Below are 14,930 nucleotides of genomic sequence, written 5' to 3'. Positions count from 1 at the left end.
AATTCACACAACTTATTATAAAATATAGTAATTATAATTATAGAAAATCACTTTTAATAATTTTTAGAGTATTTTGTAAACTTTAGACTTTTATTAATACATAACACAATTTTATCATCATTAATTATTTTTTATTTATTTATAAATTCTTAAGAATGTTATATTAACTCATAACAACCAATTATACAAAAATTAATAGTTTTATGTATTAAACACGTAATTTACTTATTATATTAAGGTATAATCAAATATTGATCTTAATTTTTTTTAGTTTAATTTTCTTTTAAGATCTTTCTATTTTAAATTTAATGAAATTAAATCGAATTTCCTTAGTTATTATAATTTAATTATTTTTAAGACTATATATTTTGTTCTTAAAAAAAATTGTTGGATTTTATTAGAAAAAGACTAAACTAAAACAAATAAAGTCCTCCAACTGTAACCCATTACATCCTACACTGGTCAACAAAATAAAATAGGAAATTAAAACTTATCCAATCGTTTTACTTTCTTCTTCCTTTCAAAATGTGTCATTGAAAAACTTACAAGAAAGCTTTAAATTTTTTGTTGAGCTTGAAGTGCTCTGAACCTCCATCTTATACATAAAGATTGTATAACCGGCGTCTATCCTCCTCCGCTTGTTTCGCCGGTATATCTGGAATTTCCTCAACCCAAAACAAATCTTATTCTTCATCCCTTTTTCCTTATGCGAGCATGGTGATGTTTGGTGTTGTAACGGGAATTAAAGGGAAAAACGGTTCGTTATAGCCGCGATCGACCGTTACCCGTTAAATTGCGACAGTTATCAGCCGTTATGGGTGTGATTTCGTTTCACACCGTGATTTCAGTAACGGGAGCTGCCGATACCGCGATATAACGGCCGTTATACCGTTACACGGCCGTTTTTTGAATCCCTGATACTAAGACTGCAAATCCGACCGCCACCCCTCCTTCGTTTGACCTTGGTCCCCGTCAAGTAGCCACATTGGTCATTCATGACGATGTTGTCCTTATTCCTGCAAGAACTTTACCATGCATCCCAGATCATAAACGTCGAGGGTAAAGCTTTAAAGATGTGAAGACTGTTTCGATCTGTGTTACCCGACTTTTCATTTTAATTAAAGTACTCATTTCAGATACATACCCGCCATCGAGATTTGATAAGTGAAGAGGGAAATTAATAGCATTATATGAATGAAACTAGCCAACATAAACGGACGAAACAAAACCACAAAGATGTACCTTAAGTAAGCACTGTATACTCCAAGCTCTATGGCATGATCTTTATGACAAATTCCATCACGAATCAACATGTCAGAGAAACAGCTGGGAAAATCCTCTGCATAAGTATGTAGGCAGCGTCTTCTTCAGACCCTTCCTTCTGCAATCGTAGAAGGGTTCCCTGAAGTGGAACCGAAGACTCCATTCTCAACGAAAAGAATACAACTAATAAACAGTACCTATATCAAAAGTATTAAGATATGGCACCTCCTCCTCCTCTTTGGGGCTTCATACGAATAACTCGGGTTCTTCTATTGCCTTTTTGGTGATGTTTGAGTCAACCTAACTCCACAATCCAGCAAAGCATTTCCGCAGTTTGGCAATATCCTCTTTTTTCTCAAGGAACCTACTTGCTTGGAGAAGAGAAAACTAAAGGAAAGCATACAACTCGAAGTAATTGTAGCTGTTCATTAAAAAAAATTAGAATAATGTAATAGCATTACCAAGAAAACATGTTATAATCTTTCAAGTTTCTAGTATCTTAAATCGGGGTTGCTTATACCATGAAAACATCATGCTACAATTTTAAAGCAACTCCTAGCCCCTGGCAGTAAATCTTTCAAGAGGGTTTTCTTAAGTCTAAGACTCAGGGATTTAAATAGCGATCTGCTACCGCAATAGTGCCCGCTATATAGCGGTATCATCCGAAAATGTTATGACATGACTGCGATACCTGCAACCATTGCAATAGCTCCCGCTATGTCTGCAATAGCGATAAACGCAACACAACCAAAAACACAGCCGCAACCGCAATTTAAATCCCTGGTCTAAGTAATAAATCCATCGATAACTTGGACAGATAATTGTAGGATTATTTACCTCTCAAGCACATTAGGTTTAGCAATTTCTTGTTGAGTCTTATTAGTTCCTGCTAAATGATATGATATTGACGGAACACTCGATAGCCGAAGACTGCTCCATTAGCAGGCGAGCTCTCCACTCCTAGAAATCAGATATGTAACAAACATGATTATTAATGGCCTCAGAATAAGTAGATGGTTCGAGAAACAGAAGCAAGAAAAGATTTTGTATGTGAAGGAAGATCTTCATATGAAATGGTTTGGGAAATGGGATACGGACCTTGAGCAGCCGAGGATTGATAGGAGCAAACAAAATCATGTAACCAAGAAGGTGGTTTTGAAACACGAGCAGATTGCCTTATAGAAGGCACAAGAACAAACTGACCATGACCAAGTTCACTTGTTGAAATCGGAAAAGAACTTTGAGGTAATGATGGAACATAAGACTGACCGAATGAAGGACTAAGGGATTATGAAGGTTGATCAGAGAGGGAAGAAGACAAATCAGATGATGATAGAATTTAAAAATCTGAATCAGGAATAACAGGCTGTAAAGGAAACAAATGAGAACAATCATCGCGAGCAAAATGAAAAGGAATTTTTTTTTCATGAAACACCACATCTCGATTAACAAAAAAAAGTTTTGGTGTCAAGATCAAACAAAACATACCCTTTTTGAGTGAGTAACCAAAGAACACTGAAGATATTGCTTTTGGTGAAAATTTATCACGATGATTGGGTTTAGTTGCATAGGCAAGGTAACCAAAAGTTTGAAGATGAGACATAACTAGTTTTTTTATTATTAGAGCAACTCAAAAGGAGTTTTCCACTCAATAACCGAAGAGGGCAAACGATTAATTAAGTAGCAAGCTGTAACAATGCACTCACCCCAGAATTTCTCAAGAACCTTAGAATGAAAACGCAAGGCACGAGCCACTTCAAGTAAATGTTTATACTTTCGTTCAGCCACACCATTTTGTTGCCGTGTGTGAACACAACTACTCTGATGAATTACACCAAGGGACTGGAAAAAAAAACGAACATTCATTCCCAAAAAATTCCAAACCATTGTCACTTCGAATGATTTGAATAGTAGCGGAGAAAAGTTTGAACAAAGGAAAAATGATTTAAGATGGATAATAGAATCAGATTTTAATCTCAACAAGCGAACCCAGGTTATGCGACTAAAATCATCTACAATGGTGAGAAAATAACGATGGCCACTATGAGTGGAGATCCGATAAGGACCCCACAAATCAATATGAACAAGTTGAAAAGGGGAAATCGAATGTGTAGTATTAATAGGAAAAGGAACACGGGATTGCTTTGCTAAAGGGAAAATGGAACAATGCTCAACATGATTTTTACTAAACTTGGCTGAAAAACATCAGACAATTTATTCATCTTAGTAGAAGTGGCATGACCAAAACGAGCATGCCACAAAGTAGTAGTGGTAACATCATAAGAACCAGTATGCAAAGCAGAAGAACAATTTGAAGGTAAAGTCTTAGACAAATGACCTGTGGCTAAAACCGAGACACTTTGGACGAATCAAAGCAATAAAGTCCACCTTGCTTCCTACCAATAGCTGTATCTGCCCGTTGTAAAGATCCTGTAGCAAGAAAAATCAGGATAAAACAAGATAATGAAGGTCAGAAGATAACTTTGATATGGATAATAAATTGTGGGTAAATTCAGGAACAAATAAAACGTTGTGAATGATAAGGGTGGAGGTCAAAACAACCGAACCAATATGTGTAACAAGGGCTTTTTTTTCCATTGGGAAGAAGAACAACAGGGTTGTAGCACATGCAACAGGTCTTATCAACATTGGAAATCAAATGTAACTTGATCCATCGCGCCAGTATCCAGAATCCAAGCAGAAGGAACAATATGAGAACTAGTGGAAAAAACTCTACCTGTTAGGTTCACAGCCGACTCAACAGTGAAGAAGCAGTTGGCTTGTGCAAGAGTTCAAGCAATTGAGCATATTGAGCCTGCGTAAACACTGGGCAGAAGAAGCAAATCCCGACGCAACAGGAACAGACGATGCATCCGAAGCAGAGTTCTCAGTATCAACAAATATGGCAGCTTGAGAATCCTTCTATTTAGTGAACCGAAAATCCGGAAGAAAACCAATCAAGCGATAACAACGTTCCCGCTTGTGCCGACGAACCTTGCAATGTGAGCAAATGCCATTATACATTCTTCGATCAGAACCACCATACACCACTGAAGAATTGGAATAAAAAACAGTGGATTCAGAAGGCAAAGGAGCAGAGTAAGAACGTTGAGATTCCTCTTGAACCACCATCGAGTAGGCTTAATTTACCGTAGGCAGTGGCTGATGAAGATCATGTCAAACAACATCTTGAGACTGAGCACAACCACACGAGGGAAGAGGCATCAGAACAGAATACTCATCCCATAGCAACTTCAACTTAGTAAAATACATTGAGATAGACAAATCACCTTGAACATGAGTGGCAATTTCGCGATGAAGGAAGAAAATCCGAGACCCGTCAACTTTGTCGAAGCATTCTTTTAAATCGGCCTAGACAAGCGTTGCATCAGAGGCAAAAACGATACCCGTAGAAAGTTCTCTATTCACAGTGTTTAAAATCCATGAAATGAAAAAAACATTACATCGCTCCCATTGCAGATGAAGCGACACATCAAAATCATCAAGCCGACAACTGCCATCTATGAGCCCTAACTTATTCTTCGCAAGTAGAGAGATCTTCATCAAGAGACTCCACAAACAATAGCTCTCGACGCCTGAAAGTTGATGAGAAACAAGCAAAGCACCCGACGTGTTAGAAGGATGATTGTACAAAGGGTATTAAAATCCAAGGTCTCCGAAGAAGACGAAGCAATAAACGTAGACAGAAAATTCGGGACAAAATTAGAAATGAACGCAAACAAGCCCTAGGAATAACAGGTTTTAGAAAACCAAACAAAGAAACCCAAAAAAGCCCCAAGAAAAGACCATATGATACCATGTAGAGAAAGTAAAAACAAGTGTATTTTGAATATATTTCATTAATCAATAACTTGAAGTACAATGGTTTATATATAGATTATCTAGGATTCAAGTGATAACAAACTAACTACCAACTATAACTAGGGTTTAAAATGAGACGAGATAGATTGTGAGCTACTCGAGATCGATTTGATCAAGGTTCGATAAATACTCGAATCGAATGGATTCGATTCGAGCTCGAGCTCGACTCGAGTTCTTAATGAGCCGAAACGAGCTACTCGATATTCGACTCGAAAAGCTCGTGAGCTACTCAAAAAAATGTTATATTATAATTTTAGATTTTTTAAAATTACATTATTAAAAATATATTTAAAATACATTGATAATTATTAAATTTTAAAAATATATAAAAAAATTCTATAATACAACTACCCTTATATTTTAATTTTTTTAATTAACCAACCCAAGTCCAATTGTTATATTGTATATTACTAAAAGAAAAATAAAAGCTCATTTAATTAAGCACATGTTAAATTACACGTATTTGGTTTATTTTTTTTCTTTTTTTTAACTTTTTACTGCACAAGTACTTGACAACGTAGAAAATTAAAATAAAAAAAACAAGAAAAAACAGTCAAACAATAGAAAAATTGAAAATGGTTAAAAATTATTTTTGAATAAATTTTCTTATATTTATTTTAAATTAATAAAAAATTATTTATCTAATGACAAATATTTAATATATTTCTAATGATAATATTTTTAATAACTAATTTTTTAAATTCTTGTTATATTTTGAGGTTTCGGGTTCAAATATCATAAATATAAAGGGTTTGAGCATTTAATATCAATATATTATATTATATTTACCTCATAAATCATTACTAAGTCGATTAATTAATGTATTTGTAATGAACCCTAAACCCTAAACCTTAGTCTCTAAACCTTAAACCCTAAACCCGATTATGTGATAGGAGTTAAGTTATGCACATGAAGGTAACATACAAATTATGCAAAATGATGTTATGTGACTCCTAAATAAGTCATTCGCATACTTATACATAAACATATCAACATGCAAAATAAATATACACAACTTGCTGATTGAGACATAATTTTATCATATCTTAATGAAGACTACCGACATTGTCATTGCTTTCAAGTACTGACTCGCCAACATAATATTTCAAGAACTGACTCGATGACATAATGTAAACCGATTAAATAATTTTTTATTCATGCTCATTTTTAGAGCATTTTAGCTTAAAACATTTATTTTGGCGAAAAAAACCATATTTTATAGCATTGAAAATTTGTTGGCTAATCGTTTTCATCAAATCAATTGACACTTTTGTCTCCAAATGAAACATTAGGATAAAATTTTTAATTTTTTAACTAAATTAACTATTTAGTTAAATGATAAAGATATTTTTTTGAGAAAATAACCTCAGTGACCAAAAATCCCATATAATATACGATTTTAACCAACTTTTTCCGGATTTGCCAAAATGACCAACAAAATCGCAATGCAATCGCTAATTCGCAACGCGATCTCCATTATCGCAAATTCGCGTTGCATTTTCGCAATGCGATAGTTGAAAATCGTGTTGCGATGGTCTACAGTATCGTTGCGATTTTCCCAATTTGCAATGCGAATAAGTAAATCGCAACGCGAATTGGGAAAATCGCAATGCGAATAAGTAAATCGCAACGCGAATTGGGAAAATCGCAATGCGATACTGACTATCGCAATGCGATAATAAAAAATCGCAACGAGATACTTACTTTCGCAACACGATACTGACTTTCGCAACGCGATTCTGACTTTCGCAACGCGATAATACATAATCGCAATGCGATTTTCAAAGCGCCATTAGTATCCTGGCCAAGTATTTTATTTTTAAATTCCAAACACGAATATTAATATATTGGAACACTGAACTGTCCACAGTATATCCCGTAATCGCAACTCATAACCTAAAACCTAAAATCACAACTCAGTCCCATCTCCATCTCTCACTCTCTCACCCATCTCCGACGAAATCCATCCCCATCTCCGGCGAAATCCGTCTATCTCCATCTCTCAGAGCCACCCTCACAATCAGAAATGGAAAATCAACCAAATCAACCAACGAGGGTTAGTTTTTTTAATTATTTTCTTTTTGAAATTTTTGCATTATTATTAGGTTTTTCATATTGAAATTGATGATAAGTTTACTGGTAATTTCAATAATAGATTAACCATTTCACTTAGATTGCTTATTAAATCAACCGAGATCGCAACGCGAAATGCAAATCGCAACGCGATTTTAGTTTCGCGTTGCGATTCTCTCGTTGCGATAGTCGAATTCGCGTTGCGATTTTCATTTTCGTGTTGCGATTTTCATTTTCAGAAACTATTCTTCTTCTGCAAATTGAAACTTGAATGAATTGCATTACTTCAACCAAAAAACAAAGACAAATACGAAATTCACAGTGTTGCATATTTAAGTTTGAAGAATAAACTACTACTATTTATGTTTATTATTGTTTTTGGTATATCTTCACAGTGTAGTTTTTGGTATATCTAATTTAGTATGTTTATTGTTTTTGTAGAACTTTTATTCGGCTCAATTGACCTTGAGAAATAAAGTCAGCCTGGCCAAACAATTGCGTCGAAGCTTTCACCTGCACAAAGAAAAATGTTTGAGGATACATGCTTCGGGCCATAGCTGAAAGTACAACATCCCGGTGGAGATACGATGTTGACACACCTGTTTCTTCAAACCATGACTAGCGATCTACCAGAGACTATACAACGTCGTGATGAAGAGATATGGTTTGATTTTCCACCGGCGTATACGTGTTTGGGCGGGAGGAGTTTTGCTTAATCACCGGTCTACGCTTCGGACACGATGATGTAGGTCGGTACACTAGACACATTACCCGCCCATCATGGCTATCCCGGGTTTTTCCTGAGCTGGAGAGGCCGAGTCTACACGTAGAAGACCTGACAAGATTTTTGAATAATAAAGATGGTTTTACTCGGATGGATGACGTCGACGTTGTCCGAGTATGCCTTCTAATTCTTTGCATGCTGGCTTTTTAGGCAGAGAGGCCAGACAACCTATTCCAAATGATCTAATCAAATTGGTAGAAGACCTAAATGCGTGGAACCTGTTTCCGTGGGGCTCGTATTTATGGAAAGCTATATGGAATAAGTTATCGTCTGCCTTGGATGATCGAAAAGTTTGCATGGCGATGGTTCCAAATACACTTTGACAGGCTTTATTTGGGCCTTTAAGGTAAGAATTTTATATGATGTTTCCAAAATTATAAGTAATTATTTAACAATTACTAATGTTTGTTATTATATTGTTTGTAGATTTGGATATTTGAGGCCTTTCCCGCCATGAAGACATATGCAATAAAAACTTCAAATGATATTCACAGGGCTATTTCCTGGAAGAGGATACGGACCTTGCAATGGGAAGATTTACTACGGTATACGACAATAAATAATGTAAGTTAACATAAATACTACCATATGTTTATAAACAAGTTATTACTAGTACACGTTTAACTTTGTTTGAGCTTTTATATTGTTAGGAGGCCAACACTCCTCTACAGAGGCTGACACCCACGGAAGCTGAGCTTGCCACTGATTGGTGGCAAGCTAGTAAGCGTTTTTTTGATGGAACGGTTGATGAGCAGCCTCCACTTCGGGAGCCATCACCTCGCCCAGAGCTATCACCTCACCCAGAGCCATCATCTGATCGACCCGGCTATACACATCCACAACGACAACCATCACCTATTCTGTCATATCATCGAGCCTCTTCTCCACCATCACCGCAAGATAGGCGACCGACAAAGATGCCACGAAGTTTATCTCCCTGTTCTCCACCTCCACCTCAACGGGATGAGTTAGGGGAGTTACGTGATGAGGTCAATGCCTTGCGTGAGGAGGTCGGTACTTTACGCAAAGACGATGGTGCATGGCGTGTTGAGGTGTCTACATTACGCGGTGAGGTAGCCGCTCTACGTGAGATGGTAGCATCGTTGCAGAATGAGGTTCATACTCTACGCAACGAGGTAAGTTTAAGATTTTTCATACTCGTAATTCATTCGGTTGCTGCCAATACTGCTAAACTGTTTTTGTTAGTATTGTTTTTGGTTTTGTTTTGTCTTTTGGTTGAAGTAATGCAATCCATTCAAGTTTCAATTTACAGAAGAAGAATAGTTTACTTTCGCAACACGAAAATGACTATCGCAACGCGGAAATGGCTATCGCAATGCGAAATGAAAATCGCAACGACAAAATCGCAATGCGAAATGAAATCGCAACGACAAAATCGCAACGCGAAATGAAAATCGCAATGCGATTTGTGTTTCGCGTTGGGATTTTGTCGTTGCGATTTCATTTCGCGTTGCGATTTTGTCGTTGAGATTTTCATTTCGCATTGCGATAGCCATTTCCGCGTTGCGATAGTCATTTCGCGTTGCGATTTTAAGTTTCGTGTTGCGAAAGTAAACTATTCTTCTTCTGGAATGTTTATATATGTTGTCCTTTTAAATGTTTTATAAGTGCTTACTTCTGGAATGTTATCTGAGCATTTTGTGAACTATGATAGAATAATGATTTGGGTGAATACAATGCTAGTTTGAAACATATTTGTCTTTGTTTAATATCATGTCTGTTTATTTACTGATTTATGTATTAATTTTTTTTAGCGGCCCGATAAGGTTGATGCTTTACGTCGGGTTTTCCTTGCACGACGGAGTTCACGCATTAGACAGCGTGGACGTGCTATTACGTCTCCGTTCACCCCAATGGTGCGAAGACTCCGCAAGAAGAAGCCCGACTCACCGGTCATCCCTCAAGAGTCCTCTCCAATCGTTCAAGAGGCCCCTATTCTCTCTCAAGATTCCCCCCCACCGTTCAAGAGGCCACTGTCATCGTTGAAGAGGTCCCTCCCACCATTCCAGAGCCCGATTCACATGGGTAATATATCGAAGTATTGAGAAACCCCCACCGGTTCCGGACATGATGGATGAGAGTTGGCTCTCGTATGAGTTACCGGCTAGTACCCTTCCGGTATCTGAAGTGGAGAGGAGACAACTACCGGAAACAATTGTGGAAAATACCCTTTGGGCTAAGACCGCAGTTGATTTTTATCTACATGAGCGGAGCCAAGGGTGTTACATTGACATCAGCAAACTCAACGATGAAATGTTTTTGTTGCTTGATCGGTCTTGGTGGGGTGTGCTATTAGGGGTTGAAGACAGTGGCTATTTGGATGGGGAGGTAAGTCTTATATTTGTCTTATATGATTTTGATTAATTTGTTTAAAAATTAATGTAATTCACTAATATATGTATTTTTTTGTAAAACAGCATATCGATGCGTGGGTGTCACGTCTACTAATAATAAGGAAGCTTAGGAAAAATAAAAAAAATTCGCTATATACAATAATGCCGACGGCTTTTCACGTAGTTCACTTGAATCAACGAGATGAATCATTTTTTGTTGGGCAATGGACAAGCTAAACTTTATCCTGCATGGTGGGAGGTCGATAAGGTTAGTGTTTATTTTTTATATTTTTTAAAGGTGTTCATAAATAAGTGCGCAAATAAATGAATTATTACTTATGATCGCAGGTGTTTATCCCTGTTTTGGAACGTCGTCACTGGCTTCTCGTCCAACTTCAGCTCCCATCCCTGAAGATAATAGTGTATGACAGCATGATCAATTACATATCACTGTCTGATTTGAGTGATATTTTCAAGGGATGGAGCTCTCATTTGGCTAAATTCTTGGATGGGATTAAGTATTGGAGTCATTCTGGACACAAGAAGCCAAAGAAGTTCAATGTCACAGTTGTCAGAGACGAGACCGCGCCACAACAATCGCCGGGAGCCAGAGGGGATTGTGGTCCTCTTGTATGCCTTTGCTTGGCGCGTTTGACGATGGGAAGCACATAGTTTTTACCTCCCACCGATAGAGATAGAGCTGCAGTAGGCTTGTGGTTTCGGCATTATATGGCTAGAGCAATATATTCGAGACGCTGCCTACCTGCATCCGCGTTATGAAAGTGTCCATTGTTAATTGGTAAGTCAAATGCAAGTTTTGTTAACATATATACTCCTTTTGGTTTGAAAATGTTTGGTTAAGTACCTAGAATTCAATAATTTGTTGTTTGTAGGTTTTAGATGTGTAGGAAGTCTTGTTTGAGCAAATGTTTGGTTTCTGCAGGTTAATCCTTAAGTGAGCTGCGTGAAATGGATGTACGGGGTCACAAAGTTGTTGATTCATTGATTCAATAATTGATGAAGAAATAAGAATTATTATTATTTTTTGATTGTTTAATTGATTTGTAAAAGATGATTTGTAAATGTTGATTTGTTTAATTGATGTGTACATAATTTGTGTTGAAATGTTAAAGTTGATTTGTTGATTTTCAATCTGCTTTATGTTGAAGGCAAAACAGACTATCGCAACGCGAAATGGCTATCGCAACGAGAAAATCGCAATGCGAAATGAAAATCGCAACGCGATAGCCATTTTCGCGTTGCGATAGTCAAATGAATGTCTAATAAGTGATAACAACTGAACAGATCATAGCAATGTTCAAACTCAAGTTACTAATACATGCCTAACTGAAAATGTTAAAAGTGCACACATAAAATACACATAATGCAAGTTTTGTTAACATATATACTCCTTTTGGTTTGAAAATGTTTGGTTAAGTACCTAGAATTCAATAATTGTTAAAAGTTTATGCATGTTAATCCTCGTTGCCTTTTTCATTTCGCATTGCGATTCTATCGTTGCGATTTGCATTTCGCATTGCGATGGTCAAATGATTGCCTTTCGCAACGCGATTCTGACTTTCGCAACGAGATAATACAGAATCGCAATGCGAGTTTCAAAGTTCGCAACAGGTTTTAGTTTCGCAAGCCAAATTTTTTGTGTATATATATACGCAGCAGCAACAACTCATAACCTAAATCCCTAAATCGCAACTCATTCCATCTCCATCTATCACTCTCTCCGACGACATCCGTTCCTATATCCAACGACATCCTTCCCAATCCGGCAACAGGTCTTAGTTTCGCATCTCGTTTGTTTAGTTACAACCATGAAATCATCTAATGTTGATCATGTTTGGATAGATTTGTGTTTTGGAGGGTCATGGGAGAATGTTCGTGGTGTTTTACAATATATGCCTTTACCCATGAATCTTCAACTAAAACTGTCATTAAAGAAGTTAACTTATGAAACCCTAATGTTACGTGTTTCAAAGAAATTGAATTTAGAGCCCCTAGGTGGATTTAGGCTATCTTATCAGAGAAATGGTAAAGTTTATTTGTTAACCGACAATGAAGATGTTGAACGATTCATTGCTTACATTAATGTTTCAAGTGATGATGTTACATTGTATGTTGTTGAACCTAGAAGTAGTATTGTTGGGTCAGTAGCGGGTAGTAATCAACTAAGTGGGTCTCAAAACCCACAGCCTTTCTCTAATCCAAATCCAAATCAACTTTCAGCACCAAATTTTGATTTTCGTATTGACCAATTAGTCGATGATGAGCCAAGAGAAAAAATTGTGAGTACTAGTCAGTATTCGAAATTTGATCTTGGTCAATACCTGGACTTTGATATTGGTCAATACACGGATTTTGATGATGTTTCAGAAGAAGAAACAGACCCTGCGTGTAATGATTTTGATATTGGTCAATACTCGAATTTTGATGATGAAACACCCGTTGCCGAGGAAGATGTTGTTGATGATAATGAGGAGGAAGTTACGACTGTGAATGAACATGTTGAACATCCATTCTGTAATTCATATAATCCTGAAGAAGAAAAAGAAGAAGAAAAAGTCCCCGAAGAAAAGAAAATGCCACGGGAGTATAATTGGAATATGCCAGAATTACTTCAGTTACCGGAAGAAGAGTTGGCAAAGAAAGCAGTTGATTATTACACAAAAGTTATTCATATCAAGAAAGATGATTGTTTTGATACAAAGGAAGACTTGAAGATAGCTTTGTATACGAAATGTGGAAGATGGCTATCAACTAAAAGTTAACAAATCAAGCAAAGATCGTTTCGAAACAAGGTGTACGATTGACAAAAACTGTAATTGGCGTATGATTGCAAAGAGGATAAAAGATTGCGCAATGTTTCAAGTTAGGACTTTTATTGATAAACATACATGTTCAAGAACCCAAGTTTTTCCTCACCATAGACAGGCAAACAAAAAGGTGTTGGGTGGTTTTCTGGCTGAGTTAATGTTTTTGAATGGCAGGGTATATCGGGGACATGAAATTATGACTGACATGAATGCTCGGTTCAAGATTAGTATATCATATTCTCAAGCTTGGAGAGCCAAATGTTATGCCTTGGAATTGTTGAGGGGGTCGCCAGAAGCATCGTTTGCCCAACTGCCGGCTTATTGTCACAATTTAAAGCTGAAAAATCCTGGGTCGGTAACTCATATCAAAACAGATAGAGATGGACGCTTTGAGTTGCTGTTTATCGCCATTGGTGCTGCGGTTAGTAAATCAATATAATTCTGTTGACTCATTTCTGTTAGTTACATGCATTTCACATTTAAATGATTATATTTCTTGTGTATATTATTTTGTAGATTCGTTCGTTTATTACTTGCATGCGCCCAGTTATTATAGTTGACAGAGCACATTTGAAAGGTCGTTACCTTGGAGTAAACTTATTAGCAGTAGCCATGGATGCTAACAATGGGATATTGCCAATAGCTTACGGGGTTGGCAAATCTGAAACCTCTGATTCATGGACATGGTTTATGGGGCATCTTAGGGATTGCATAGGTCCTATTAGCAATCTGACAATCATATCCGATAGGGCAAACTCAATTGACAACGCTGTTAGAAGGTGTTTCCCAGATGCTTTTCATGGACTTTGTGGTGTTCATTTGTATAGAAATCTAAAATCAAGGTCTGCTGGTATAAAAAAGCACAAATGGACATACTGGAAGGCTGTAAAGGCTTATCGGGAAGTGGATTTCAATAAGCATATAAACTGTTTAAGACGTGTTTTGCCTCAGTGTGCTCAAACACTAGAAGATGTCGGGTTTGAAAGATGGTCAAGAGTACATCAACTTGGAGCAAGATATGGTTTCATGACGTCTAATAGTGCAGAATCAATTAACGCTCTAAGTCGTCATTCCCGGAAATTACCCATTACTATGTTAATGGAGTTTTTTCGAGCATCTATTCAACAGTGGTACTACAAGAAAAGAAACCATGCAGGTATTATTTCTTTGAATTCGTAACTTATCATATATTTTACTAAGTATTATTTATTTAAATTTACAGGAACATTGGAACATCGTGTTACACCATGGACTGAAAAAAAGATAACGAAACGTGTTGTGAAGTCAACGTCATGGAGAGTTGAACCATGTTCAAACACTTTGTTTGAAGTACTGGATAATAACTTAAATGGGTTTGTCGATCTAAATGAAAAGACGTGTAGTTGTATGAAATGGCAAACATCTGGTTATCCGTGTGGCCATGTTATAAAAGTTGCTCTTCATCTAAACCAAGATGATTCAAGCGCATACGCTATGGATTGCTACACTACAGAAGTATATCGACAGACTTATGCCGAGATTGTCTACCCTATTTCACATCCTTCTGAGTGGGACATACCAGATGACTTACAAACAGTTTTGCCACCAGCCATGGACAGAAGGCTACCTGGCCGACCAAAAAGTCACGATCGTATACCGTCTAAGGGTGAAGAGAAGAAGAGATTGACATGTAGTCGGTGCAAGGAAAGTGGTCATACAAGGTTGATATGTGGATCACTAGTGCCATCACAATCATCTTTTCCTCTA

At 37.0% G+C, this 14,930-nt stretch overlaps 1 long non-coding RNA gene across 1 annotated transcript; it reads right to left on the bottom strand.

Annotated features, from left to right (window-relative positions):
• Positions 1 to 435: 435 nt before the first annotated feature.
• LOC120164991 lies at positions 436 to 4,980 on the bottom strand. The gene is made up of 6 exons (XR_005519779.1): positions 4,554 to 4,980; positions 4,001 to 4,458; positions 3,602 to 3,693; positions 2,101 to 2,223; positions 1,243 to 1,627; positions 436 to 1,025 (listed from the first exon to the last, which is right to left on the bottom strand). It is a non-coding gene; the product is annotated as an uncharacterized LOC120164991 (long non-coding RNA).
• Between the last annotated feature and the right edge of the window lie 9,950 nt (positions 4,981 to 14,930).

This window comes from Hibiscus syriacus, unplaced genomic scaffold (assembly GCF_006381635.1).
Source record: "Hibiscus syriacus cultivar Baekdansim isolate YM2019G1 unplaced genomic scaffold, ASM638163v2 tig00000329_pilon, whole genome shotgun sequence".
NCBI lineage: Eukaryota > Viridiplantae > Streptophyta > Magnoliopsida > Malvales > Malvaceae > Hibiscus > Hibiscus syriacus.
Note: the sequence above shows the minus strand (reverse complement) of the source record. Positions and strands in the feature narration are given on the sequence as shown.